We start from the raw sequence: 24,667 nt of genomic DNA on the forward strand, positions 1-24,667 counted from the left end.
TGAGGCCACAAATGCCAAACCAACTGTGAAACACTGTGGGCGAGGACAGGTTAGGGAGGCCCATGGCTACCTTAGCTGGCTCCTGGACACCAGTGACCACCTCTCTCCCTGCAGGGTTCTCACCCCCAACTCCACACCCCTGGACCCCCTCAGCCAAGGCTTCGACCAGCGTTCTTCATAGAAATGGTCCAGGCGGCTGTAGACACTTCACTGACCTTGCTGAGGATGGCCCACAGAAGTGCAAGTCCTGGGACACGGGGTGGTTTCTTCCCACTTGAAAAGCTGGAAATGCGGCCAGGGGTATGGCGGCCCATGGTCTGCAGGAGGCCAGGGTCAGCAGGATCGTCGGGCCACACAGAGCCTGGCTCTGAGTCCCACAGCTTCGTCGAGGATGAGGCCCCGCCATGAAAAAACTCCCCCAGCAGAGAACGGGAACAAACATTCCTGGGGAGAAACCAGGTTTTGCAGGGGCCAGCCAGGTCAGGGCAGGTGGGGCAGAGATACAGAGGCTACAGGGGTTGGGGCACAGTGTCAGCTTCTGTGGCTTCTGTCTCCCTCTAACTGTGCCCCTTCCCCCACTGTGGTTGTGGAAGCTCCCCAGGAGGGCCTGGCCTCGTTGACAGATGCACCAGGGACCCCAGCAGCCCAGATCCTGGAAGGCAACTTCCCACACCACAACACAGTCCCAGTTGCTGACTCTGGAGGTTTCAACGGGTGGGTGTGGGTGGCAGAACCTGCTGTCCCTCTTGGCACTGGGTCCGTGTATATGAGCCCCTCACCCAAAGTCACTGAGGGGCAGAGACCTTGGTGGGACCCCTTGGGGTGGGGAGGGAGAAATGGTTCCAAGAGGGTGGGGGTGTGTGGCCTGGCAGCTGGAGGTACTCTAGTGGCCGGGCACGGTGACTCTTGGGCAGGTGCCTGTCCATGGGCAGTTTGCTCCACTGCCCACTGCTCCAATTGTTCTAGGCCCTTCCCTTGGCACTGGGCCAGTGTGGAGCCGAGGCCAGCATTGATGTTCAATCTGCCTAGACTCTATAATTTGAAGATTTCATTTTCTAAGAATTTTTTCTTTATTTATTTAAGAAGGAGGGAGCGAGAGCGCATGCTCCTCCTAGGTGTCTGAAGTTGCTGGAGCCCCAGGATGAAGCTGGAAACCAGAGTGGAGCCTGGATGGAAACCCCAGGTCTCATCCTGGTGCTCTCACTGCTGGGCCCAAAGATTGCCCAAGCAGTTTACACACACTGCATCATGGGTCTACTCATGTGTATAAAAATAGGGAAGTAGAGTTTAGAATACCTTGGCAACTGAAACATCATACTGTCCTTAGCTAAGATCTTAGATAACATAAAAGATTTGGGCAAGGTTCATCTGCCAGTGTCCTTGTCCCACTGTGGTATGTTCAATTTGTCATCGTTTTCTGGTGACTGTCAATTGAGGGTAAAGCCCACAGCACTGACCTCTTACGCAGCCTGAGGAAGACCTGCGAGCAGAGAAGGGGCAGCTCTGTTGTGACTGATTTGAAGGAATGTTGTACACTTACTCATCCCTGCTCTGGGGTTAGTTTAAAACTAGGTTCCATTGGTCATGAGCCCTGTAAGAGCCCGTCTACACCTGCCACCCCGTGATGGGCTGGGAAGTGGACCGATGTGGAGAGAGTGGCCAGTGCACAAGAGCGAGTGTGCTCCACACGTGGCTCACAGTCCCACTGAGGGCAATGACCTCACCTGCACAGAATGTTGGCACAGGCCAGACTTCTGTGATGTCATCCTCCGTGGCAGTTATTAGGCCTTGCTGCCAGCACAGTGGCACAGGGACAGGCGCCGAGGGCAGGGACAGAGCAGGGAGAGCAGGTCTGTGGGGAGAGGGCCTGGGGAGCAAGGGAGTGGTGGACATGGGTGAGGGAAGGGAGAAGGCAGGATGGGGGTATGGGCACGGGAAGGGTAATGGAGGATGGGGACAAACAGAGTGGTTCAGGGGTGGGCCAGGGTGGGCCGAGGGAGGGCGAGGGAGGGCCGAGGGTGGGTGAGGGTGGGCCGAGGGAGGGCGAGGGTGGGCGAGGGTGGGCCGAGGGAGGGCGAGGGTGGGCCAGGGAGGGCCGAGGGTGGGCGAGGGTGGGCCGAGGGAGGGCGAGGGTGGGCCGAGGGTGGGCCGAGGGAGGGCGAGGGTGGGCCGAGGGAGGGCCGAGGGAGGGCCGAGGGAGGGCGAGGGTGGGCCGAGGGTGGGCCGAGGGAGGGCGAGGGAGGGCGAGGGTGGGCCGAGGGAGGGCGAGGGAGGGCCGAGGGTGGGCCGAGGGTGGGCCGAGGGAGGGCGAGGGAGGGCGAGGGTGGGCGAGGGTGGGCCGAGGGTGGGCCGAGGGAGGGCGAGGGTGGGCCGAGGGTGGGCCGAGGGAGGGCGAGGGAGGGCGAGGGTGGGCCGAGGGAGGGTGAGGGAGGGCCGAGGGTGGGCCGAGGGAGGGCGAGGGAGGGCGAGGGTGGGCGAGGGTGGGCCGAGGGTGGGCCGAGGGAGGGCGAGGGTGGGCCGAGGGTGGGCCGAGGGAGGGCGAGGGTGGGCCGAGGGTGGGCCGAGGGAGGCTGAGCATGGGCTTCTTGTGGAATTGGGAGGGAGAAGGGGAACACGGGGTGATGGTGGTGGCAGGCATGGAATGGGGCACTGGATCCAGGACAATGGGGAGAGCAGTGGAAGAGGAGACTGGGGGGGCAATGGGGGGCTCTCTGTAGCATTCATGCTGCACCATGGGTACGTGGGGAGAGTGTTGGGTATTTCTCAACCCAACCTGGCCTTCCCTCCCTTGTGAAATGGCAAGGGTTTGAATCCCTGGAACCAGATCCAACTCATTGCCTGTGTTTATAAATAAAGGTTCCACATTGATCTGAAAACTACCATGTGGTGTGTAATTTTTCCACAAAGATTTATGCATTGGAAACAGAAATGAGCAAAAGAGGTGGTGACAGAGAGGTCTTCCTTCCTCTGGTTCACTTCCCACAGGACCCCAACAGTCAGGTAGGGGCCAGGATGGAGCCTGGAGCAGGGAACTCCTACTACTCTCCTAAATGGGTGGTAGGGCCAAAGTACTTGGGCCTGGATCTGCTGTATTCCTAGGCACACAAGCAGAAGACTGGATGGGAAGTGGAGCAGCTGAGACTTGAAATAGTGCTCCAACGTGGGAGCTTAGCTGAGCAGAAGCTCCAAAAAGGTTGGCTCCCTTGTGAAGTGTCATTGAGTGTAAGAGTTTGCACACCCTAGGGATGGAAGGTGGTGTTCCATCTGCTAGTTCACATGCACACCACACTGGGTACTACTGCCTGAGACAGTGTTGGGACCCCCACAGGCATACATAAAATCTTTGGCACCTCCCCTTGCCAGCTGAGGGAGGCCTGGTTTTGAGTGGAGAGCTTCACTGAAGAGGGCCGACTCACCTCGTGGGACTAGAGATGGGAGGGGAGGTCCTGAGCCCAGCAGGATCCTAGGCTGTGTCCGGTGCTGAAGGAGGCTCATGTCTGGCTTTCCCCAGCAATGTGTCCGACAGCTATGAAACACGACAAAACCAACAACTTTTTAGGTCTCTGGGAATCCACCAAAAAAACCCCAAACCAACCAACCACAAAACAGACAGCACTGATTGATGGAGAATTGCTGACTGCCCAGGAAAGAAGAGTGGGAGAAGGTGGTGTGCTGGCCTGGAGCTGTGTCCCTTTCCTCCCCACCCTGAGCTTGTGGTGCTACCAGGGTGGGTAAAGGTGTCTGTCAAAACCAGCAGTTTGGTTTGTTGGACATGGTGCTGAGGGGACAGCAATGAACCCGTGCTCAAGTCCTCGCCAGTAAAAAGAGCAAACTTCACAGGACAGAATGCAGGAAAGCGGCAGTCCTGCTGGCCTGAGGTTGGACGCCCTTTGGGACAGGGGAAGACCAGTGTGCCAAACAATTTTTTATTTTTTTATGCTTAGGTATTTATTTGAAAGCCCAAGATACAGAGACTGTGACATAGAGAGATCTTCCATCCAACTGGTTTACTCCCCAGGTGGTTGCATCAACCACTGTGGGACCAGGCCAAAGCCAGGAGTCAGGAGTCAGGAGTCAAGACTTCCCGGTCTCCCGTGAGGGTGGCAGGGCCCCAAGCACTTGTTCCATCTGCCACTGCTTTCCCCAGGATATTCGGGAGAATCCTGATCAGAAGTGGAACAGCCTGGATACAAACCAGTGCCCATATGGGATGCTAGCATTACAGAAGGTGACTGAACCTACTATGCTACAACACTGGCCCCAAATTTTTTTATTGATTGGAAAGGCAGGGACACACAAAAGAGAAAAAGACAGACGTCCGTCCTTGTTTAGCCCTCCAAGTATACACAACATCCATGGATGGGCCAGGCAGAAGCCAGGACCCAGGCATTCAACCTGGGTCCATGTGAGTGGCAAGGACCCAACAACTTGAGCCACTACCTGTTGTCTCCCAGGGTGGGTATTACAGGAAACTGGAACTGCAAGTAGAGCTGGGACTTGAACTCAGGCCCTCTGTTATGGGATGGGAGCATCCCAACAGGTGGTGTCATCGCTGTGCCACACACCCTCCCCCAAAGAGAAGTTTACCAGGAGAATCCTGGATGCCATGGTTGGGCTAGACTGAACTCAGCAACCAGGAGCTTCATTCACATCTCCCACGTGGGAAAGCAGAGAAGATGGCCCATGTCTTTGGGCCTCTGAATCCAACTGGGATACCTGGGGGAACCTCTCTGAGCCATGGCGTGCAGAAGATCTGCTCCACCCATCCATGGAGAGAGAGCCATTTTCCCAGAACCAGCTCTCTGTGGCTGCTCCACCTTGGGTTTTGAGCCCCTGAGCCTCTGACATGTTGAGTGCCTGGGAGTACCTCACAGCCCTACCTGGGTGCACAGCCCCCATCAATCCTCCCAGCCAGACTCAAGGTCAGTGGGGAACAGGGACTTTGCTCTCTGGCAATATCCCTGGATCCCACATGTGCACCAAGAGTCACTCGCCACAGCCCCTCCTTGTTTCACAATGGCACCTTCTCCCCACCATCCTCCAGCTGAACTGCCAGCTGCTGGGCACATGCCCGAGACCTGCTCAGCTGCTACTTACACCCAAAATTCCACCTGCCCTCTCTCAGCCACCTGTTGGTGGGGAAACGGGGAGAGGGAAATGTGCCCCTTTGTCCCACTGGGTAAGTGGGTGCCCTGTTGCACTCAGGACTCTAGGCCGCATTCACAGACAGCGCAGTCGACCAGGCTCTCCCTCCAGCTAGATCACCAGTGTCACAGGTTTCTGCACTCTGATCTCACTCACTCTCCAAAGCTGATGCAGCTCCTGGGGTCATGTGCTGTGTCTGTGCTTGCTGCTTTGCGTCCACGTGGGCCTTCCACCATGATCCACGGTGTCCTTCTTCCTTCCTCAGCACTTCCTGTAGTTTGCTCTCCAAGTCTCCCCTAAGAATATACTTCATCCACTTTTTTTTTTTTTTGCTGTTTTCCCCTAGCCTAAAGCAGTACACCCCTTCCCCATTCTGCTCTTTTGGAATCTCCAAGATGCTTTACTTTAAAATGGCTATGCCTCATGAACGGGCATAGCAACACAGCAGAACACAATTTATTGTTTAGAGGTCTGGCATAAGCAAATTCAGTTCAGAATACTAATGTTAGATTTCGTGGCATTTATTCTCACTAGTTAATTTTCAGAAGTCTTACTAACAGTAAGGAATTCCTTTGGGAAATTTAGCAGTTTCCTTGCTGAAAACCACTGGGTTACATTGTTTTGGGAGTGGAACATTGTGCCCTCCTTAGAACATTAGTGAAGGCCTTGATAGTCACTCTTTGGCAAACAACTCTGCTGCTGAAAATACAAAGGGAGAGACAGGAGTGACATTTGCATTTTGATTTAGATAGTACTTTGTTCTCAACTATTTATGGTCTCCTTTGCTCTTCAGAGTGCACTTGTACACACACACACACACACACACACATTCCTCTGATATAAAGTATTCTGTACAGAGAATCGAGCCAATTAACTGAGACATGAGCAATGTAGAGAGTAGAGTATAAGGAGAGAAAAATTCACTGCTCTACAATTATATCAAACACGATGAAGATTCACTGCCGGTCTGATGTCTGTTTTAGGGGATCATATGATAACAGCTTTTCCCCTTCTGGTTTTTCATTTAGCTGTGCTTTCAGATTTTTTTTTTCATGTTTTTGGTAATCTTCCTTTAAATATCTGTACAAGAGTTAACATTGCAATGTGGCATTGCTACCAGTACTCTGCTATGTGATACTTATTTTAACACCTTTGATAGTCTGAGAAAATTTGATGGGTTAGTTTTTTCTGGAGCGATTCCTTTACTTCACTTATTTTAACCCACTGCTTTTGGTAATGCCGTTTATGAGGAGTTGCCTTCACTTCTTGCTCCTGGAATCACGACTATCATGAATATTCTGCTTTCTGACTCCTGGCAGCTCAGGTGAGATGACTCAGCCTTTTGAAAGCCTTACTCAGCAGTTGCACTCCCTAGAATATTTTCTGACTTCTTTCAAAATATTTTAACCAAAAAAGATTTTGAAGGCAAAATGAGAAAAGGTTGAAATTAAGTTATATACATATATTGCATATCTTATCTCTGTTTTTCAAATTTATTTCTGTAGTGGAATATAAGCACTCTAAGGGCTAAGCCATGCATATACTACAATAAACATTTATGGAATGTGGTATTTATTTTCAAAAGCCTCAACAAAAAGCAGCAGTAAAGCTGAAATATCATATGTTTGAGAATAATATAATAATACCAATATCCAAAATGTTAGAATGATGCAATTATTTGTTTCTGACTACAGATTTCCTGATATGATCATGGTATATAGTTTAGCATTAGACCAAGATTTATTGCCTCATAAAAACAACATTAAAATAATTTATTTTGTGTGAATTAGAATTCTAAGACATAAAAAATGAGAATTAAACCTTGATTCAAGAAATTTTTGAAAAGTGCACTGAAGGATCATAGGCAGCATACAAAAGAACCCCTGAAGAAGATAGTGAAGCACAACCAGGAGCAAGACACAAATAGAGTCCTCTGTGTGGCTGAGATTCTAAACTACAACTTGTCCCCAGATCTTGATCTTTCTGATTTGCTTACCGAAGGCTCCCACTGTCACTGATGCAGGCTTTTGGTGTCACTATCGTACCAGTGCAGGCACTGCTGCCTGTGAAAGCTCAGTGACCTTACAACTGCTGAAGTCACTGCCAGAAATGACAACTTAGCAGCTTCTTTCCAGCTGAGGGCAGCTGTCTGTGTTTGGCTACATTGACAGCATATGTCTACCCTAGGGGTAATACACACCAGGAAATCATGTATTTGGCATATTCTACTTCTTCTTGGCAACAATTCCAAAACTGGAAAACAACGTTGCACCCAATATAAAAGATGTTACACCCTCTGCACATTCACCCAGCATTCTGTAATATCATTTGTAAAAGTCTTTATTTTTTTGAAAGGCAGAGAAAGAGTGAGGGGGGGGGTCCCCTATCCACTGGTTCACTCCCCAGATGGCTGCAATGGTAGGAGCTGCGCTGATCCAAAGCCAAGAACAAGGAGCTTCCTCCAGGTCTCCCACGCTAGGGCAGAGGCTCAAGCACTTTGGCCATCTTCTGCTGCCTTCCCAGGCCATAGCAGAGGGCTGGATCAGAAGTGGAGCAGCCAGGACTCAAACCTGTGCCCATATGGGATGCTGGTACTCCAGGTGGCAGCTATACCTGTACATCACAGCGCCTGCCCCCAATATCTTCTGAACTCTAGTTGGCCCCATAATATATTCTTGACCAGTAAGGTGCACCTGGGAAATGAGCTGAACATGGTCCAAATACTTAAGTGCTACCACTCACATTATAAACTTGGATGGAGTTCCAGGCTCCTGACTCCATCAGGGATTACAGCCATTCTGTTAGTGAACCAGAGAAAGATCTCTTTTCCCACTATGTCTCTTTGTCTCCCCCTCTTTCTCTGTCACTCTGCCTTTTAAATAATAATAATAAAATGGCCAACAAACACTTGAAAAAATACTTGGGATCACTAATCATTAGGGAAATGAAAATCAAAACCACAATGAGGTTTCATGTCACTCCACACAGAATGGCACTCACACAGAAATCAACAAATAACAGAGGCTGGCGAGCATGCGATGAAAAAGGTACTCTGGTCCACTGTTGGTGGGAATGTAAACAGGGGCAGCCACTGTGGAAGACAGTATGGAGATACCTCTATAGACCTACCCTATGATTCAGCCACCCCACTGCTGCAAATTATCTTCAAACAGTACTTTATACGTTTTGTGTCTGTGTGGGTGCTTCGTGTCTGTATGGGTGCAAACTGTTGAAATCTTTACTTAGTATAGACTTGGTATTCTATCTAAAAATAATTAAAAATGAATCCTAATGAAGAATGGGATGGGAGGAGTATGATGTGGGACAGGAGTTGGGGTGGGAGGGTGGCTATGGGGGGGAAGAACCACTATATTCCTAAAGCTGTACCTATGAAATTTGTATTAATTAAATAAAAGCTAAAAAATTAAGAGTGGGAATGGAATAGGAAGAAGGGTTAGAGCATGGGTGGGAGGGAGGATAGGGTAGCAAGTATCACTGTGTTCCTAAATCTGTATATATGAAATACATGAAACTTGTATAGCTTAAATAAAATTAAAAAATAAGTGATCCCAAGATCTGCAAAAAGAAAAATTAAACAAATACAAGAAAGCAGAACACATTATAATCTTAGTGTCCCATTAACAGACAGTGTCAACTACCAGTCTTCTGAGTGAGCCCAAACACCAGTAGTCTCAACTGACATCATCATAACCCCCTGAAGGGTCACAGACAGGAACTGATCAACGGAGTCCAGAAAGCTCACTAAATCCACTAAGACATGAGAGTGCAAAACAAACTATTCCTGGAGACAACATTATGGCATTTCAGGTAAAGCTACCACCTGCAGGGCTGGCATCCCATACAAGCATCAGTTCAAGTCCCAGCTGCTCCCTGCTAATGTGCCTGGGAGAGCAGCAGATGAGCCAAGTCCTTGGGACCTTGCTACCTATGGTAAAGATCAGGATGAAGTTACAGGCTCCTGGCTTCAGAGTGGCCCAGCTCGAGCTCTTGTGACCATTTGGGGTATAAACCAGAGGGTATAAAATGTCTCTCTGGGGTCCAGTGCTGTGGGGTAGTGGGTAAAGCCACCACCTGCAGTGCAAGTGCCCAAGGTGCCAGTTTGTACCCTGGCTACCCCACTTCCAATCCGGCTTTCTGCTGTGGCCTGGGAAAGCAGTAAAAAAATGGCCCAGGTACTTCTACCCCTGCACCCGTGTGTAAGAACCAGAAGAACATCTTGGCTCCTGGCTTCAGATATGCCCAGCTCTGACCATTGAGGCCATTTGAGGAGTGAACCAGCAGCCAGAAGACCTTTCTACACCCCTCCCCTCTCCCTCTCTGATTCTCTGTAACTGTCAAATAAATCCAAAAGAAAGAAAAGTGGCCCTGATGAGGGATGCAAACATTTCTTAAAAAAATAAAGAAAATGTCTATCTTTCCCTCTCTCTGTAGCTTTGCCTTGCAAATAAATAAATAACCCTTTTAAAAGAATATTATTCAGGACGGTGCTGTGGCACAGCAGGTTAAGGCCCTACCCTGAAGTGCCAGCATCCCATATGGGCGCCAGTTCTAGCTCCACTTCCAATCCAGCTCTCTGCTATGGTCTGGGAAAGCAGAAGATGGCCCAAGTCTTTGAGCCCCTTGCACCCACATGGGAGACCCAGAAGAGGCTCCTAGCTCCTGATTTTGCATCAGCACAGCTCTGGCTGTTGCAGCCATTTGGGGAGTTAAGCAATGGATAGAAGGCCTCTCTCTCTCTGTCTCTACCTCTCTAGTCCAAATAAATAAAGATAAATCTGTAAGAAAATAATATATTATTAAGTCATCACATTTTGAAATAATGTTACATTAGATATAAGAAAAGAAAGTAATTTTGCAAATGCAGAAGTAGTGTGCCTATCTCCACAGAAAGAAGGTAGAGGAGGAGGAAGAGAAGAAAAAGGAGCCAAAATAAAAGATACAGGGTAACTACAGATTTAGGAATCAGAGGTAGACATTTGGCCTAGAGGTTAAATTGTTGGTTGGGTTGCCCATGTACCATACCTGAGTACTTGGTCTCAACTTCCATCTTTGCCCTAGATTCTAGTTTCCTGCCAATGCAGAACCTAGGAAGCAGTGGTAATGACTCAAATAATTTGGTCCTTGACATGCACTTTGGACAAAGAATAAACAGAAACAATTCTGCAAATTATAACTGGCCCTGTTTCCTTCAAACCACCAAAAGCAGACAAGATAGTAACTGAAAAATAGTACCATTTCTTGAGTGATAGGGACTCTGCTAGATGCCTCCTGTAAGAGTCTTTATTTTTCTTTACTGTTAATAAATCATTGATCACAATTTTAAGATATGCCACTTCTTGTTAGAAGGTTAAAAAAAAACACACAAGCTCAGAGAGGATAAGTAATTTTCCCATCATTACACAGCTTAGGGCTGCCACAGACCGGTTGTAGAGGTAAGTCTTTCTAAACCCAAAGGCAAATTTTAACTGGCAACACTTGGCAGTTTTTTTCCTGTTATTCAATAGCCTGAAGCTGGCTCGGCAGAAGCTGCGTGCTTATTTCAAAGGGAAAGATACAACATCAATCAGTTCAAAGCTGAGTGTTTAGAATCACCAGGTGATTTTGAGAAGACAATACTAACTCCTGGTGAGGTGTATTTCCACCTGTGTGTCTAGATTCATGAGCAACGCTAGAGCTGGAGCTCTCTACACCAAATTACTACCACTGTAATACAATTGACTCCTATCAATATATGCCTTCAGAACCATTCTGAAGACTTACAAACTACCCATTTGTCCATAGGGTATGTCTAACCACTCAAAGATAAAGGATAGCAGTTATTGGTGGAATAAATGTAGCAATGGGTAAAATTGCTCAAAAATCACTATTTATTTATAAAAAACAGAAGTAGTGTATGATCGTGGGGTCACCCACTGAGATTCTTACTAAACTAAGTTGGCTTTGTAATGAATACTTGCCCTGGCATCACTGCTAGCCAGTTGTAACAGGCAGCTGTAACAATGAATATATTCTGTGAAAGGATGATTGCAGATTGTGGGCTCAATGTGCAATGTCTACCAAGGCAAAAATTTTCTCTCCTTGTTGATTCAAAATTATGTAGTGCTGCTCTCAGTCAGTTCATCTCATGGATATTATTACCTCTATTCTACCACCTTGTATGGCACTCACAATGAAACCAATTCTATTGGAAGGCCCCTGGAGGCAGAGCTGTTTTTTCAACTTGGTGAAATGCATTCAGGTCCTCCTAGTTCTGTAAGACCAATCAAATCAAGTAGTTCTTTTTCCTATTTGGCATGGACAACCATCACAACAGGAGGGGCCTCCGTTGCTGAATGCTGAGGTATCTTGCACTGAATTAAACTTCATTCCATCTATGTGCAGTATTACGTAAAATTTCACTTTCTGAGCAGACCCCCAGTGATTTCTTTTTAAGTCATGCACTACCCAGGCAGTACAACTGTTTACTTGTCTATCCCCATACTACAGGGGGCACTCAAGTACTGTGCAGGAGAATCTTTAGACCTTTCTGGTCCTCAATTTTTGGGAGGATGAGCGGCATCCATGACAGACAACAGCATTCATTACCATCTTCCTGTTATGCGACAAGAGCCTATGCATTTTTACTACTGGTATTCTCACCCACAGATAACCCAGGCTAAACTAGAGAAAGGGACACTAAGATATTTTTGACAGGACTGCTGTGTGATACCCCTATCTCCCCATAGCCCCATTAACTGGCACCATGTGTGACCCTCAGTTTGCTCAGGAAATAGCTGAGATGGGCCTGATTCATTTAGAATTCAGGTTTTTTCAACAGGCAGTGAGGGACAGGTTACAGAACTGGATTGGAAAAGCAGATAAACAACACAGAGGTCATTTCTTTTCTTTCTAAGCATAAAAACCATGATGGAATGACCTTCAACCCCAGATTCTGCTACATGGACCTCACTATCAACTTTGGAGTTACTTTACTTCTACTTACATAAATTATAATTTGATGATAAAATACTGAATTATAAAATTTTCATAAGATGGCTGATATACACTTTTTTTTTATATTGAGAGACAATCTTGAGGGCTGGATTCTACTTAACTTATAAAGGAGACAACAAATCCTATTTCATCAGTATGAAAAAGATGTCCTTCGATTTTTAATATTATCTTCATATTTCCCTGGCTGGCCAGGACATAATAGTTACAATTAACATTAGTTTCCTGGGCAATCTTGGCAGCATAAATTTCTGTGTGTCGAGAGAGTCAAAGTGATGGCAATACCCTGAGAGACTGACTCCTGCCCTAAGGCCCTGTCAAGTGTACAGTGCTCTCAGCACAGAGGCAGAAAACCCACTTCATTAAGGAGGACCCTGCACCATCCAAGGAAGGACAGTGAAATAGAATGTCACAGGGGCTGGCGCCTTGGCTGACTTGGTTAATCCTCTGCCTGCGGTGCCGGCATCCCATATGGGTGTGACGTTCTAGTCACGGTTGCTCCTCTTCCAGTCCAGCTCTCTGCTGTGGCCTGGGAAAACAGTGGAGGATGGCTCAAGTGCTTGGGCCCCTGCACCCACATGGGAGACCAGCAGGAAACACGTGGCTCCTGGCTTTGGACCAGAATAGCTCGGGCCGTGGCAGCCATTTGTGAGGTGAACCAACGAAAGGAAGACCTTTCTCTCTCTCTCTCCCTCCTCTCACTGTCTAACTCTGTCAAATAAAAAAATACAATGGCACAGAGGTTTCCTCTCCTCATCTTACTATCATGACCGCCAACATGCTTGTCTTACCCTGCCAGGCTCCAGTGTATCAGAAACATCACATTGTTAGCAAAACAACCTGTGATCTACCATTCATGGGCTTGAGTTTCTGAAGCGACACATTGACAGCTGAATCCCAAATATTTCTCACAGCTAAAAAGTACTGTGTGTAAAGTCTTTCTCAACTCAAAGCCTATTCTTAGTACCAACACGTCAGAGGAAGGGTCCCATTACCCTGATATACCTGACTTTAGGGAAGAACTATTCAATGTAAGAACAGACATACCCATCCCTTCCTCAAGTTCCACCTGCTCTCTCTAAGTCAACTCTCCTTGGAGGGCATCACCTGCAAGGACAGCCACAGAACTGAGGCTCCTGTGTCTGGTCAGAGCCTTAGGCTCACAGCCTCATCCTACAGGAGGCAGTGCATCCACTCCCTGTAAACCTAATCTGGGTCCATCAGAGCAGCTCCCTGGACAGGTACACACATCACTGTGGAATAAGTTCCTCTCCCAGTCCTTACTGCTCAACTCAGGATGCCCCTGGAGGAGTTGGATGGTGGATCAGGCATATGTGAGAGTCCCCTGAAGTTTCTGACTCGGCTTATCCCTATCCACACCCTCTTTGGGTGCCACTTGCTCTAATGTCACCTGGTGTTGCTTGGGCTAACTCCTGTCCCCCAAACATGCTTTCTCTGATGCACTCCCTCAGCTCTTGAGCTCAGAATGTAGACTAAGCCCAGGCTGCTGCAGCAGACACAGAGTAAAGACAAACATCAGGTCTCATCTTCAGTTCCCCAGGCGTGTTTTACGCACATCCCTGGTCCCCAGGAACTCAGAGAAATCTCGGAAGAAGGGACCCCAAAGAGGTACAAAGATCTTATCCTATTTCTTGACAAACTGAGGAAAATGATTGCCGTGAGAATTTTGCAAATTCCTGTGGCAACTGATTGGCAGCAGAATTCACACACAAGCCTTGCCCTCAAGGCTCCCTGTCCCAAGAATGTAACTCATCACCCAGAAACCACTATCTGTATTTCATCTTACTTTATTTAGATCAAACATAGCTACTTCCACTGTTCAAATATATGAGATGGGACTACTCTTTTATCAGAGCTCAGAAAGTCCTATTATTAATACTCAGCTGATTTTCAACCACTCTCTGACAGGCTGAGACTAAGGAACACACTAAATACTACTTAAGAAAACACATTCACTATGACTTTACTCCACCATTCTCCTTTAGGTTTTTCCGTTCTGCTCTATTAGATGGCTTGTTTCCTTAAATTATTCCCAATAGATATAATGAGATCTCTCCTCTGTTTATCTCAAAAGTAGGAAAAAGATCGATTGGATGAAGGCATAATCTAATAAAATTCAAATTTAATGATTCAAATTTGATGATACCTGTTTTCCAGATTTTTGATCTTTTCAACTGCAGCCATGGTGATCAATGAATGGGAAATGAATGACTACAAAGAGGATTCCCTGGTCTTTGGAAGGCATTAAAAATTTTCACAACAGAATGCTAGTGATGGTTGCACAATTACATGAATCTACTAACACCAAGGTGTTATACATCTGTAATTGGTGATTTTTCTTTTAAGTAATTTCAAAGGAAATTTTAAATTTCTGCTCCAAAATGTAAATAATGGAATAGTCACTTGTAAAGACAAGAAAATAGTACAACATACTTAACACCAATTCTCTTCTTCGATTAGCCCAAGAATTGAGGTCATAAGGAAAACAGCGTCCCTGAACATGAGAAATATAGGCCACTACAAGAAATACCAGCTTACCAGGAAGAGAGAAGCTGCTGAATGCAGCAAGTGGTAAGGATACTTCCATGGTAACTGTCCAACTGCTGGAGGCCTTGACAGTTAAAAACATTTTTGTGTGTGGGCATTTTGCCTTGTAGTTGGAACACCCATTGGACACCCACAATGCAGTGCCTCAGTTTGAATCCAGCTTTCTGCCAACGAAGACCCTGGGAGTCAGCAGATGACGACTCACAGAAATCTATCACTGCCATGCAAGTGGGAGACCTGGATTTAGTTCCCAGCTTCCATTTCTGGCATAGTTGGAATCACCCAGTGGATCACAGTTCAGTGGAAGTGAACAGTTATTAATCATTCTCTGTGAGTCTGCTTCTTAAATTGGGGTCAAGGTGGAGTTTTGGAAATAGTTTTGGAAATTTTACCACAAGAAACACAAACAGGTTCTCTTTAAGAGTAGAAAAATTGGCCGGCGCCACGGCTCAATAGGCTTATCCTCCACCTGCGGTGCTGGCACACTGGGTTCTAGTCCCGGTCAGGGCACCAGATTCTGTCCCGGTTGCCCCTCTTCCAGGCCAGCTCTCTGCTATGGCCCGGGAAGTGCAGTGGAGGATGGCCCAAGTGCTTGGGCCCTGCACCCGTATGGGAGACCAGGAGAAGCACCTGACTCCTGGCTTCGGATCAGCGCGATGCACCGGCCACAGCGTGCTGGCCGCGGCGGCCATTGGAGGGTGAACCAACTGCAAAAGGAAGATCTTTCTCTCTCTCTCTCTCTCACTGTCCACTCTGCCTGTAAATAAATAAATAAATAAAAGAGTAGAAAAATCATCCGTGCCCAGCGCCAGCACTACTCCTGTCACTTCTGCCCCTCTGGAGGTCCTGTGGCCTGCAAATCTCAGCCCCAAATACAATACAGCAGCTCCAGCCCCACCCTCTGGCAGTGACTAGGGGTCTGCTTGCCCCGTCTAATGGGCTTCACTGTGACTCCTGGGGCTCTGGCCCATCAGGCAATGGTCTCTAGCACTTCTTGTATCACATTTGGGTGATGGGTGGTGAGCCGTCACTGGGCCCACTCACAGAGCCAGCCACGTGTGCTTCCAGAAAGAATGTCATTTCTGCAACTCTGTTCCCTCACTCTAGTGGTGGCTGAGAGATTCCATACCATGGGGCCAAGCAACTCCAATGGACCCCACACCCTTGATGCTGCTGTAGTGAACTACAGCAAAATAAGCTATACGGAGAGGCCGCTATGGTATTTAACTTGAAATGGAGACAAAAACATGCTACATAGTCAATACCTAAAGACAGACATTCAGGAAAAATCCTTCAATCCTGGAAAACCATCCCTTAAAAATGATACAAAAAAACTGATCTATCAGATGTACAACAATCAACATAGGGACAGAAGAGTGAAAAGTAAAACAATATGCTACCCAAAAAGAATATAACCACACTACAGTACAAGAACACAAAGAAAAGGTGATGAGTAAAATGCCAGATAAAGAATTCAAGACAGGCTATAAGGATCTTCAGAGAGACACAAGAGAATATGGACAGTTAGCTGAATGTTATGCAAGTGATGCATGATATCAATGAATGAAAACTTCAACAGAGACAGAGACCTTGAAAAAGAACTAAAGTGAAATCTTAGAAAGCATGAAGTGATTCAGTCAAAAAAGTGAATCTCAAACACATCTCAACAACAGAGACTAGACTGAGCAAAAGAAAGAATACCTGAACTCAAAGACGAGTCTTTTTAAATATACCAGTCAGACAAAAGGAACAAAAGAGAAGATGGCCTCCTGAGACCAGTGGAACACAACATAAACAAGTATTCAAATTTCCGCAGTCACTAGGGAGAGAAGAAGAACCAGTGCAGTGAGGTAACAGCTGAAAACTTCCCCAGGCTGGAGAAATATATGGACAGTGATGTACAGGAGGCTTCAAAAGTCCTTGAGAGAAGTGACCAGGAAAAGTTCTGTCACCTTATGCTTGTACTCAAAAGAACACCACAAAAAAAGAAACAGAATTGAATCAGAAATGCACATGGTCCCTTTTAAGGGAAACCCCAATTAGATTATTAGCACATTTTCCCCACAAAGCTTAAAGGATTCATAAAATAGAAAATCCATTCATGATTAAAATCATGAACACATGCATATGGAAAAAAATTTCTCAACTTAATAAACCCATACATAACAAACCCACAGCCAATATCATATGAAATGGGGAATTCAAAAACATTCCTCTAGCCGGCGCCGCAGCTCACTAGGCTAATCCTCCGCCTTGCGGCGCCGGCACACCGGGTTCTAGTCCCGGTCAGGGCGCCGGATTCTCTCCCGGTTGCCCCTCTTCCAGGCCAGCTCTCTGCTGTGGCCAGGGAGTGCAGTGGAGGATGGCCCAAGTGCTTGGGCCCTGCACCCCAAGGGAGACCAGGAGAAGCACCTGGCTCCTGCCATCGGATCAGTGCGGCGCGCCGGCCACGGCGGCCATTGGAGGGTGAACCAACGGCAAAAGGAAGACCTTTCTCTCTCTCTCTCTCTCTCTCACTGTCCACTCTGCCTGGCAAAAAAAAAAAAAAAAAACATTCCTCTAACATCTTTGACAAGATAAGAATTAACAGTGGGCAGAAGGTACTCTTACTGGTCTGATTCAATATGAAACTAGATAGCTTGGCCGGTGCTGTGGCTCACTTGACTAATCCTCCGCCTGTGGTGCCAGCACCCTGGGTTCTAGTCCTGGTTGGGGCACCAGCTACTAGTCCTGCTTGCTCCTCTTCCAGTCCAGCTCTCTGTTGTGTCCCAGGATGGCAGCAGAGGATGGCCCAAGTGCTTGGGTCCCTGCACACGCATGGGGCGGGGGGGGTCTGGGAAGAAGCATCTGGCTCCTGGCTTCAGATTGCTGCAGCGCCAGCCATAGCAGCCGTTATATATATATATATATATATAAAATCTGAGATGGTTTTTCTGCATTGAATTAATGCCATTTTCTGTGACCTTTCTGAGACTCCCTTGCATTAAATTGTTATAGAATTCAGATGTGAATGAGAAAAACCTGGGGCCAAAGTGATAACAAATGGAAAGCACAAAACAAAATGTGGACCCAACCTCCTAGGGCATTCAGAGTGTAAGATGCTCCTATGTCACCTGCCAGCCTGAGGACAAGCAAACTGGATTGGTCCATAGAGGATGAGGGTGGGGGCTCGCCAAACAACTGAGTTGTGCTGTGGCAGAAAAGCATATAATGCATAATAAATATTACTAATATAGCATTGTAAAAATCAGAGTGGCATTTAGTACATCCACAGTGTCACACAACTGTCATATCTGATCCTGGGACTTCTCCACCTCTGCCAAAGGAAACCCCATACCACTAACCAACATGCCTGGGGCCGGCACTGTGGTTTAGTGGGTAAAGCCACTGCCTGCAGTGCTGGCATCCCATATGGGCACTGGTTCGAGTCCCGGCTGCTCCACTCCCCATCCTGCTCTCTGCTATGGTCTGGGAAAGCAGTAGAAGATGGCCCAAGTCCTTGGGCCCCTACATCCATGTGGGAGAACTGGAAGAAGCTCCTGGGTTCAGATTGACACAGCTCCAGCTGTTGGGACCAATTTGGGAATGAACCAGCAGGTGGAAGTCCTCTCTCTCTCTCTCCTCTCTCTGTGTAACTCTTACTTTCAAGTAAATAAATAAATCTTAAAAAATGCCTTTGTTCAGAATGTTTTTCAGAATTCTGAATACAGGATGTTTATGAGATCATCGGCATTCCTGGCTAATGCTGATGTACTAAGTAACAAGCAATAAACACTCTCAAGTGCGGGTGGCATGTAAAACATCCTCAAGTATATTTTAATTATTTTACTGAGATGAAGTATGCTATTTTGCATGCATAATATTATCAATATTACATTAAATCTCTTCATTAATTAGCACTAATGCTACTTAGAAGAGCTGTTAATAAAATAATTCATTCTCATAACATAACCTGGATCAGGAGTACATGCTGGCTCCTATCTATTATGCTGAGCTAAGACAGGGCTTCTGTTATAACATCAATTTATGTTCTAAAAATGGCTCTGTGAACAAGTGCTTTCGTGTGCTAGAGTTCCATCTCAATCACAGTATTTGAAGACAAGTGGGGATGGTAGATAACTGTTAAACAACCCCTTTGTGCTAATGCCCGTGACCTCATCCAAACACACCATTATCTGTGCAAATGCAGTACACATTTACATGCTGTGTATTAAATTTTTCATGAGATTTAAAGTGTTAGCTAAATACCATAACATACATTGACCACAAGGCCTTCTTCATAACTAGGTGATGAGGACACAGCCTGCAACTCCCTGTTAGAAGTCTGCTGTCTGGGGCGGGCATTTGGTGCAGCAGTTAGGACACCACGTAGGACACCAGCATCCCTCATCCCAGTGTCTGGGTGTGAGTCCCCACTCCACTCCTGAAGCTTCCTGCTCACGCACATCCTGGGAGGCAGTGGTGATGGCTCCAGTACTTGGGTCCCTGACACGCATGTGGGAGGAGATCCAGATTGGACTGTAAGCTCCTGGCTCAGCCCCAGCTGCTGTAGGCAATTGGGAAATCAATCAGCTGATGAGAAATTCTCTCTTTCTCTCTCTCCTCCCCACCACTACTAGACTCTCTGTCCTTCAAATACAAAAATAATTAAGTAAAGAATTGAATAAAATATAAAAAGAAAGCAAAAGTGTGTTGTCTTTGGCTATATGTAGTTTTTTCTTTTAAAGATTTTTTAATTTATTTGACCATTAAAGTTACACAAAGAGAGAAGGAGAGGCAGAGAGAGAGAGAGAGAGGTCTTCCATCTGTTGGTTCATTCCCCAGATGGTCCCAATGGCTGCTCCATTTCAGATTCAGCTCCCTGCTGATGGTCTGGGAAAACAGTAGATGATGGCCCAAATGCTTGGGCCCCTGGACCGGTGTAGGAGACCTGGAAGAAGCTCCTGGTATCAGCTCAGCTCCAGCCATTGCAGCCATTTTGGGGTGAGTGAACCAGCGGATGGAAGACCTCTCTCTCTGTCTCTCTCTCCATCTGTCTGTAACTCCATCTCTGAAATAAATAAAATCTTAAATAAATAAGATTTTCTCTTGGTCATAATCTCTGTAACTCTGACATAAATAAATAAATAAATAAATAAGGCCGGCGCTATGGCACAGTGGGTTAAAGCCCTGGGCTGAAGCACCATCATCCTGTATGGGTGCCAGTTCTAATCCCAGATGCTCCTCTTATGATCCAGCTCTCTGCTATGGCCTGGGAAAGCAGTAGAAGATAGCCAAAGTCCTTGGGGCCCTGCACCCACATGGGAGACCTGGAAGAAGCTGGAAGGCTGATCAAGGCTCATTTATTCTAAAGTCTCAGCAGCATTTATACATATCCAGCTGCAGAACAAAGAATCACAAAGAACCACAAAAAATAATAACATATGTAAGCAAGATTTTGGGGCCTGTGGCAGCAAAGATAATTTTTTTTAACTTTTATTTAATGAATATAAATTTCCAAAGTACGATTTATGGATTACAATGGCTTCCCCCACATACCGTCCCTCCCACCCACTACCCTCCCCTTTCCCACTCCCTCTCCCCTTCCATTCACATCAAGATTCATTTTCAATTATCTTAATATACAGAAGATCAGCTTAGTATACATTAAGTGAGGATTTCAACAGTTTGCTCACACAAAAACAAAAAGTGAAAAATAAGCCGGCGCCGTGGCTCAATAGGCTAATCCTCCACCTTGCGGCGCCGGCACACCGGGTTCTAGTCCCGGTTGGGGCGCCGGATTCTGTCCCGGTTGCCCCTCTTCCAGGCCAGCTCTCTGCTATGGCCAGGGAGTGCAGTGGAGGATGGCCCAGGTGCTTGGGCCCTGCACCCCATGGGAGACCAGGAAAAGCACCTGGCTCCTGGCTCCTGCCAGGATCAGCGCGGTGCGCCGGCTGCAGCGGCGGCCATTGGAGGGTGAACCAACGGCAAAGGAAGACCTTTCTCTCTCTGTCTCTCTCTCTCTCACTGTCACTCTGCCTGCCAAAAAAAAAAAAAAAAAAAAAGTGAAAAATAATAGATGATTTTTTTAAAATGATGATGAAATCAGATCAGACCTATTGTCATGTTTAATCCCAGTGAGAGTCAAGTTGGGAGTTGACAATTTTTTTTTTTTTTTTACAGAGGATCAGTTTAGTATACATTAGGTAAAGATTTCAACAGTTTGCACCCCCATAAAAACACAAAGTGAAATATATTGTTTGAGTACTCATTATAGCATTAAATCTCAATACACAGCACATTAAGGACAGAGATCCTACATGAGGAGTAAGTGCACAGTGACTCCTGTTGTTGACTTTACCAATTGACACTCCTGTCTATGGCATCAGTAGTCTCCCTATGCTCCGGTCATGAGTTTCCAAGGCTATGGAAGCCCTCTGAGTTCTCCAATTCTTATCTTGTTTAGACAAGCTCATAGTCAAAGTGGAGGTTCTCTCCTCCCTTCAGAGAAAGGTACCTCCTTCAGCAAAGATAATTTTAACAGGTGTTCTTTTTTTAATTTTTAATTTATTTATTTTTTTTTATTTTTTGACAGGCAGAGTGGACAGTGAGAGAGAGAGACAGAGAGAAAGGTCTTCCTTTGCCGTTGGTTCACCCTCCAATGGCCGCCGTGGCCAGCGCGCTGCGACCGGCGCACCGTGCTGATCCTATGGCAGGAGCCAGGAGCCAGGTGCTTTTCCTGGTCTCCCATGGGGTGCAGGGCCCAAGCACCTGGGCCATCCTCCACTGCACTCCCTGGCCACAGCAGAGAGCTGGCCTGGAAGAGGGGCAACCAGGACAGAATCCGGCGCCCCGACTGGGACTAGAACCTGGTGTGCCGGCGCCGCTAGGCGGAGGATTAGCCTAGTGAGCCGCGGCATTTATCCATATCCAGCTGCAGAACAAAGAATCACAAAAAATAGTAACATACGTAAGCAAGTTATTGGGGCATCCGGCAGCAAAGATAATTTTAACAGGGTGTTCTTGATTATCATCCTCCTTCAGGATGGGAGTATGTGACTTTCTTATCCTAGGAATTCCACAAGCCAAGATTGGCCCTGATTTGTCCAAAGGCTGCCTACATCTTCCCCTTTTTTATTTTATTGAGAATGGCCTCTGTCTTAGGTTGCCCTCAGTCATCTCTGCCCTTACCCGTCATTGGTAACTCTGGCAGCTTGGCCTAGAGCTCTTAGATTGGTACAGGATGCTGAGTGTCTTACCCATCTCTGAGGACTATTCCCACATCTCTGTCAAATGATGACTAGGTAAAGAAATTATGGGGGCAGGCACCATGGCAAAGTGGGATAAGTCTCAGTCTACTGCACCAGCACCCCATAGTGGCGCCGGTTTTAAGCCTGAATGTTCCCTGATGATGGCCTAGGAAATCAGTGGAAGATGGCCCAAGTCCTTGCACCCGTGTGGGAGACCCAGAAGAAGCTCCTGGCCCCTGGCTTCGGAACAGCCCAGTTCTTTTGTTTTGTTTTGTTTTTTTTTTTTTCTTTTGTTTTGGCAGGCAGAGTTAGGCAGTGAGAGAGAGAGACAGACAGAGAAAGGTCTTCCTTCCATTGGTTCACCCCAAAATGGCCGCTATGGCTGGTGCACTGTGCTGATCCGAAGCCAGGAGCCAGGTGCTTCTTCCTGGCCTCCCACATGGGTGCAGGGCCCAAGCACTTGGGCCATCCTCCACTGCATTCCTGGGCCACAGCAGAGAGCTGGACTGGAAGAGGAGCCACAGGGACACAACCAGCACTCCAACCAAGACTAGAACCTGGAGTGCCATTGCCAAAAGATAGAGGATTAGCACGGTGAGCCGGAGGGCCGGCCACAACAGCCCAGTTCTAGCCATTGCAGCCATTTAGGGAGTAACCAGATGGAAGACCTCTCATTCTCAGATAGAAGACCTCTCATTCTCTGTCTCTCCCTCTCTCTTACTCTGCCTCTAAAATAAATAACTCTTGAAAAGAAGTAATTGTGGTATACACACAATATGGGATACTATTTAGCAGGAAAAATGCAGTGCTGTCTCTTGCAACAAAATGGATGCAACTGGAAACCATTATACTTAGTGAAATAACCTAGTCGCAAAAAGAAAAATACCATATGTTGTCCCTGATCTGTGGTAACTAACAGAGTACTTAACACGTGTGTAGGAGTGAAATGGGCATTTTGAGATATGGTGCTTTTTTACAAGCCTTGTCTCACTTTGAGGAACAATTTATTTTCTTCAGACTATTTGTTGAACTTTTACTTAGTGTATAGTTAATATTATGAGTATAAAGTTAACTGAAAAATAGATTTCTGTAAGAATTAACAGTGCAAATTGGAGAGGGATGAGGAAGACGTATGGAAGCATGGGATATAGGAAATATTGGATGCGAAGAATCAATATGTTCCTGAATATGTATATAGCAAGTACATGAACTTTGTTTACTTTACATAACATTTTTAAAAAATAGATAATCTGCTAACAAGACTGACAAAGAAAAAAAGAGGAAAAACCCTCAAAACTTCAAGTAAATAAGATTAGATGAAAAAGTGGACATTATAACAAACACTACTGAAATACAAGGCTTCAAAAGGCATTTCCATTCAATACTATATGCTAATAAACTGGAAAACCTTGGAGAAGTGGAGAAGTTTGTAAATACAAATAACTTACCAAATTAAATCCAGAAGATAAACACAATCTGACAGACTCATAAAAAGTAATGGGATTGTAGCAGTAATCAAAATTCTTCCATCAATGAAAAGCCCAAGACTTGGTGGTTTTACTATCAAATTCCACAAAACATTTAAAGACAAACTCCAACACTTTTCAAAGTATTTGAAAACACTGAACAGGATGAAACGCTGCCAAACTCCTTTTAGGAGGCCAACATCACTTAGACACTAAAAACAAAGACACAAAAGGGAAAGAAGACTACAAGCCTATATCCTTGAAGGACACAGATGCAAAGATTCTCAACAAAGTGCTAGCCAAAAAATTCAAAACATCAAAAAGCTCATACATAACTATCAACTGGAATTTATCCAGAAAAAGCCACGGTGGTTCCACATTTGCAAACCAATCAACATCATAAATTAATCAATATAATGGAAGAATAAAAACCATACTCTCATTAGATGCAGAGAAAGCACTGGGTATGATTCATTACCTTTTGATGGTAGATATAGAAGGAATATGCCTCGGGGCCAGCGCCGTGGCTCACCTGATTAATCCGCCCCCTCCGGCGCCAACATCCCATATGGGTGTTGGGTTCTAGTCCCAGTTGCTCCTCTTCCAGACCAGCTCTCTGCTGTGGCCTGGGAGGGTGGTGGGGGATGGCCCAGGTGCTTGGGCCCCTACAACCACAAGGTAAACCTGGGGGAGGCTCCTAGCTCCTGGCTTTGGCTTGCACAGTTCAGGCCATGTCGGCCATTCGGGGAATGAACCGATGGAAGGAAGACCTTTCTCTCTCTCTCTTCCTCTCTCTCTCTCTCTCTCTCTCTCTCTCTCTCTCTCTCTCTCTCTGTAACTCTGCCTGTCAAATGAATAAAGAAAAGAAGGATTACTCCTGAAAATCATAAAGGTTATATTTGACAAACCAACAGCCAATTTTATGCTGAATGAGGAAAAGATGAAAGCATTTCATCAAAATCTGTAAAAACACATGGGTGTCCACTTTCACCACTCTGACTGAATATAGTATTGTAAATTTTGACAAGAGCAATTGGAGAGCAGAACAAAATAACACGCACTAAAATTAGAAAAGAACAAGTCAAATAATCAATGTTTGCAGAAAACATGATGTTAGGCCGGCGCCGTGGCTCACTAGGCTAATCCTCCGCCTAGCGGCGCCGGCACACCGGGTTCTAGTCCCAGTCGGGGTGCCGGATTCTGTCCCAGTTGCCCCTCTTCCAGGCCAGCTCTCTGCTGTGGCCAGGG

General features: G+C 46.5%; 1 long non-coding RNA gene across 1 annotated transcript in view; it reads right to left on the reverse strand.

The window, feature by feature from the left end:
• Positions 1-220: 220 nt before the first annotated feature.
• The window catches only part of LOC149120442 (uncharacterized), a 30,051-nt gene continuing 5,604 nt past the window's right edge, over positions 221-24,667 (reverse strand). Inside the window, exons 2-3 of the long non-coding RNA XR_016226075.1 lie at positions 3,417-3,526; positions 221-444 (exon numbers count right to left, since the gene is read on the reverse strand). This is a non-coding gene — a long non-coding RNA (uncharacterized LOC149120442). The remainder of the gene's footprint in view (positions 445-3,416; positions 3,527-24,667) is intronic.

The sequence above is a fragment of the Oryctolagus cuniculus genome, chromosome 19, assembly GCF_051225735.1.
Source record: "Oryctolagus cuniculus isolate XC-2025 breed Fujian yellow rabbit chromosome 19, ASM5122573v1, whole genome shotgun sequence".
Taxonomy (NCBI): Eukaryota; Metazoa; Chordata; class Mammalia; order Lagomorpha; family Leporidae; genus Oryctolagus; species Oryctolagus cuniculus.